This window comes from Palaemon carinicauda, chromosome 17, assembly GCF_036898095.1.
Source record: "Palaemon carinicauda isolate YSFRI2023 chromosome 17, ASM3689809v2, whole genome shotgun sequence".
Taxonomy (NCBI): Eukaryota; Metazoa; Arthropoda; class Malacostraca; order Decapoda; family Palaemonidae; genus Palaemon; species Palaemon carinicauda.
Window position 1 is genome coordinate 128,719,079 of NC_090741.1, and position 6,202 is coordinate 128,725,280.

A 6,202-nucleotide genomic window follows, 5' to 3' on the forward strand; every position below is an offset into this window, starting at 1 on the left:
TTTACGGGAAAGAACCCTGGAGTCAGCGAAATTAGTTGAAAACATCCTACCTAACTCCCGTTCACTCTCCTGTCTCTCCACAACTCTTTCTATATCTTTACAATTACTACTAACTGCATTTGTCTCCCCATTTCCTATTAATTAACAAAACCCACAAATAAAGACATCAACAATATACATAAACCTTCTGCATATGAAACTTACTCAAAAATAAGCATCTGTCTGACACCACTCGGCCAGCTACTAGGATTCTTATAGAATCCTCACATACAACAAAACAACAAACCTATTCTTTAGGTTTCCCAGTAATAACTAGTAGCAACTCATTAATCCTTTCCAATTTTCTGAAAACCAAATACTTCACCACATTATACGTTACCACAGTAATAAGTACAATCAAAAACACATTACACATAGTCAGAAATGGTGCAACATCTTTCTTGTAAAACAGAACATAATCATTATCAAGTGGCATTGCCACATTTTCTACCACTGTTAATTTGTCTAGCTGAAAATGATTAATCTTGTTCTCGTAACTCTTTGCAATGGAAGATTGATTTAACTCATAATGCAAAAACACACTTGGTACATAATAGAGATAATCATTTATCACTACTGAGCAAGAATCCGCAAATGACTTCAAGTTTCCTAACTGAAATGTTTGAGTCTTCCCATCACAAGTAACTTCTGCATTTTTAGTATTTTGTACATAAACAAAAATCTCATTACCTAAATGTAATGCCCTGTATGGCAAAGCAAAAGTTTCAAATTTACACTCTCTCATCAACTCATAATTCTCAAAGAAAATACCTTGGATACACGGAAAATTGCTCATAGGTTGTTTAATTTGCACAAAATTGCACATGGATTGACTTTCACTTATCAACACACACTGTTCTAAATCACCTTCTTCTAAAATAATCATCAACAACTTGTTCTTATCCAATGCTAGACGAACCTTCGGATGGTTCCAAATTATTGTTGCATTTCCTATCTTAACTGGGAAAGGATGTATTGTATACAGGTCAAACAAATTCATACCCTTGAAGGGGATCAATACCAACAAATACCCTTTTGTTACTTTCACAGTTGACATTGTGTAATACCAAAATATATCTTCTAGCAAAGGCTTGGAATGGCTATTTACCATACACCAATCGATAATTTCTTTCAAAGTTTTTGGAGAAATGATAGCAGGGCTGAGTATTCCCTTTTGTGCATTTATTAGTCCGTTCACAGATTCCTTGTGATCACCAATCTCGATTTCTACTTCATGAATCAACTTAAACACTTGTTCTATGTCATCTATTTTATTAGAAACATTCACGTTAACTTGATTAATAAATTCCACCATCTTTTTTATGTTCTCTACATTCTTATTATTATTTTCTATTAGAGTACTTATAAGATTACCCTTCTGATTAGCCCATTTCTCGATTAGTTCTACACGATCAGTCAAACCTCTTACATCGTTTTCTGTAGCCACTCCAAACAAAGCACTAAATGCACTACCTACAAAAGGTAATAAAGATCTCTTGTTTCTTTGAGGCCTGACAATGTCTTCAATTTTACCCTGTAAATTTCTTAATACTTCTACAAAGGCAGAATCACTATGGGTTAGTATGCACTTCCGTAGTTCTTTATCTAACTGGTTCAAATGTTCTTCCCTTTCTAATATTGAATTGACATCAATTTTTACTACAGCAAAATCTGTTAACAGTTCACCTTTTCCATGATTTTGTATCAAGGCCCCACTTTTAATGTCTATTTCGCAAGTGATACCGACCACCAGGGGTAGGATCAGAAGGAAGTTTTTCCACCACTTCCTGTAGAAGTTGAGAGGACCATGGATTAGTTTTTACAACCTTCATATGATTCCAATGGGCATACCTTACATCTAAATTCTGTTCATGTATCAGCTTAAATTTATTATTCCTTTCCCTTTCTAACACTCTATAAGGACCTTCAAATTTGGGAGATACCTTTTCATTTGGTCCTTCCTTTACATGTACCTTTATATATACTTGTGAGCCTATCTTCAGGTCAGTCATGGAACTAGTTGTGTCATAGTATTTCTTATTTACCTGTTGGCCCTTTTCTAAAGATTGTCTGGTTTGTCTTATTATTTGAAAGGTTCTTTGCAGTTTCCAAGCTATATAGTCCTGGTAATCATATGTGTGCCTAGGAGGTTTTGCGTCATCTAACAATGAGTTTGGCAGTCTTTTCTGATAACCATAAAGCAAAAAGTGTGGGGTTTCTCCTACTGTCTCATTTACTGTGTTATTCAAAGTAAACTGAACGTCCTCTAGCGCTAGGTCCCAATCTTCTGTAGTTGGACTAATGATAGTTCGCAGTACATCCAGTATCTTCTTATTGGCCCTTTCCACTGTCCCATTTGAACTCGGCTTATAAGGGGTTATCTCGCATTTCTTTATCTCAAAAAATTCACAAAGCTTTTTCATTACCTCACTGGTGAATTCGGGTGCATTGTCCGACAAAAGTACCTCCGGACACGAATGTCTTGTGAGTATTCTGGTCTTTAAAGCTTCTGCAACAGAAACTGCAGTTCTATCTCTGACTGGGACAATTTCTAAATACCGAGTCAAATAATCAATGAATACCAGTATATATTTATTTCCTCTCAAAGTTTTTGGAAAGGGTCCTATATGATCCATCTGAACTACCTCAAAAGGGTTTAAATTACTAGGATATTTTTCTAAAGGAGCTCTGACATTTACATGACCTTTATGCCTATTACAAGTTTGACATTCATTTACAAATTGCTTTGCTTCTTCGCTGCACTTAGGCCAAAAATAATTTCTATTTATTGTTCTCAGAGTCTTTTTGATTCCTGGATGTCCTGCCAACTTGTGGGTATGGGTTAGAGTTAATACTTCTTTAGTCAGGGTGTCAGGCACATATAGTCTAGAGCAAGCACTCCTATCCTTAGCCTTCTTATATAATATCCCATTTATTAATTCAAAATCTGACCTAGAGGTTTCATCTTGTAGCAAATCTCCTATTATTTTCCTGATACTTTCTTGTTTCTCTTGTTCTATTTTAACTCTCTCCAAATCTAAGTCTACGACCTGACAGCTGAAACAAAAAGTGTTAGTTGTGATAATTCTTTCAGTATCCTCTTGTGCTCTAGATAATCCATCTGCTAAAGTATTAAACTTACCTGGAATGTATCTAAATTCTGGAGCAAACTCTAGCACACTAATAAACCATCGATTAAACTTTAAGTTATTAGTGAAAGCTCTTTTCTTAAATAGGTCACAGATGGGTTTATGGTCAGTAAGTACATTTACTTTGTGTCCTAACAAAATGTGCCGAAACTTTCTCAGTGCCCAATAAATGGCTAAACATTCCTTTTCTGTGGTATTGTAATTTCGTTCGGCCGCATTCAGGACTCTACTTGCATAATATACTACCCTCATTCGGGTTTTTGCCTTCTGTAACAAAACCGCTCCTATTCCTGTATTCGAAGCATCACATGCTAAGTAAAATTGCTTGCTAAAGTCTGGATACACTAAGATAGGATCTTGGATTAATTTCTCCTTCAACTTTTGAAAAGCCTCCTCTTGCTCTGCTTTCCATTCAAACTCTACATCCTTCTTAGTTAATTCTGTCAATGGTTTAGCTATAGTAGCAAAATTTTTGACAAATGGTCTATAGTATCCTATCATCCCTAAAAATCTTCTTACACCTTTCAAATTTTGTGGAGCAGGATATTCCACAATCGCCTTTATTTTTCCTTCTTGCATGCGTAATCCATCAGCACTGATCACATGTCCTAAATATTCTAATGATTTCCTCAAGAATTGACATTTCTTAACCTTTATCTTTAATCCTGCCAGTCTTAGTCGTTCTAAAACGATTTCTATGGTTCCGAAATGGCTCTCTATATCTTTGCTAAATATAATGACATCATCTAAATAGACTGACACATTCTCTATGTCTCCTAAGATCTGTAACATTAACCTTACAAAAGTCAATGGAGCTGATGTTAACCCAAATGGCATTACCTGAAATTCTAAGTGTTCTTTATGTGTGCTGAAGGCAGTTAATGGCTTTGATTCTTCGTCTAAAGGTACTTGCCAATACCCACTTAGTAGATCTAAGGATGAGAAGATCTTTGCTCCTCCTAACTGAGCCAAAACATCGTTTATTACAGGCATGGGCATCCTATCAGGAACTGTGTTCGCATTCAACTTGCGATAATCAATCACTAATCTGTAACTTCCATCTTTCTTTGGAATCAACAACATGGGAGAATTATAAGGTGATTTAGAGGGTATGACCACTCCTTCTTCTTTCATTTCTTCTATCATTTTATCTACTATTGGACGTTGGCTGATAGGTAATTTATAATTAGGTATGAAAAAGGGTTTGGCTCCATCATCTAGGATTATCTTATGTCTTAACACCTCAGTCCTACCTAACCTATCACCTGTAATTGCTATGCCCTGCCTATATTTATTTAAGGTTTCTATTAACCTTTTACGGTACTCAGGAAAATCGGTGTTATCTATCTCCCTATCTATTCCTGCATCAATGTTTCCTATGGTAAAGAATGCTTCCTCCTCTAACGGAATCATTTTGTGTGTAACTTCTATTCCTGTACAAAATTCTGTACCCGCTAACAAATGGAGTCTTTTATCAGAATAATTCATGACATAAGTAGTACAGGCTAATCCCTCCATCTGAACTAATGAGTTATCCATTCTGACATATTCTGGTAATCCTTCTGGGGTCAAGATTACATCATTATTAGTGTGTAGGCGGGTTATCAAATATACTCTAGTAAGAGTATTGGGCAGTAGTACTACATCTCTAGCTAGCCTAAATCTTATTTTGTTTGCATCTGCTGTGCTGATCAGACTTATTTCCCCAGTTTGTACTTGAGTACAAAAACATGAATCTTCATCTCCTCCTTTTTGAGATTCTGTTTCTCTTAAGTGTCTTAATTCTTGTGAATTCAATGTGCCTAGCAGCAAAACTTCTTGGAATTCCCTTTTATCTATTCTCTCAGATTCTCTGTCGACATTTTCCTCCTTAGTATGTGTGCTGCCTTTACAAGAAGTAATTTCCCCCTTTCTGGGTGCAATTGCTAAATTCTCTTCTTTCTCCCTTTCTTCTGATTTTACTTTGATTTCCCTTTCTCTTTCTGAACCGGAGTGTGTTTCAACTATCGAAGCGGTCCCCTGCAAATCGGCCAAATTTGTAGTGGACTTGTCATCAACAAGTTGGAAACAGACTTCCTGATTATTTCCCTTTAGAACTAATCTTCTGTCTTGACAATCAAAAACTATGCCAAAATCTTGCATTGTTGCAAAAGAAATCAAAGCTCGAGCGGGAAATGCTACTTCTTGCAAAACCAAAAATGGCACTTGACACTTCTTCTCTAGCAATTCAATGTTTAAATCTATGGCTCCTACATTGTTAAGCTGATTGCCAGTTATCCCCTGAATTAATGTATCCTCACTCCTAATTGCAGAAATAGGTATATTCAAATAATCAGTTAAGGTATGGAGCCCTATGAGATTTACAGTACTTCCTGAATCTAACAAACTAAGACATTCTTTACCTTCTATCTTGATATTTGTCTTGGGTAATGATTGCTGTCGGAAGGATAAATATGTTGCTGGCAACGTGGATGTACCTCCGCTACCTGCAACATCCTTCCATTCTTTGGTTTCCCTATTTCCTGGACTCCTATCCTGCTCTTCTAGTCACTTTCTATTACCTTGTTTTTCTTCGGAGTAATTAGTAGGGTTTGAGTTATCCCTTGCCTGTACCTGAGGAGTATTTTCGGAGGGTTTATTATGTTTCTTACCTTGGTACCAACATTCTTGGTCTGTGTGACCTCCTCTTTGACAATACTGGCAATACCTATTCTTTGGTCTAGCTCCCTTATGATGATAATTCCCTCTAGATTTATATGTTTCATTATAATTTCCTCTGTTTTGTTCATTTGACTTGTAAGGGGGCTGGTTATTTTGATAATTTTTATGGTAATATTTATTCCTACCGGTCTCGTTATTTTTATCTTCCCTGTAATTCTGATACCTTCTTTGCTTGGTATTTGCCGAAAAAGTGACCTCTTCAATTTGGGTCTCGTTTTTCTGGATGATTTCCTGGATTTGGCTCAACGTTTTTGTGAGCTTCTGGGCAGGATCTAACTTTAGGTCCTTGAAAG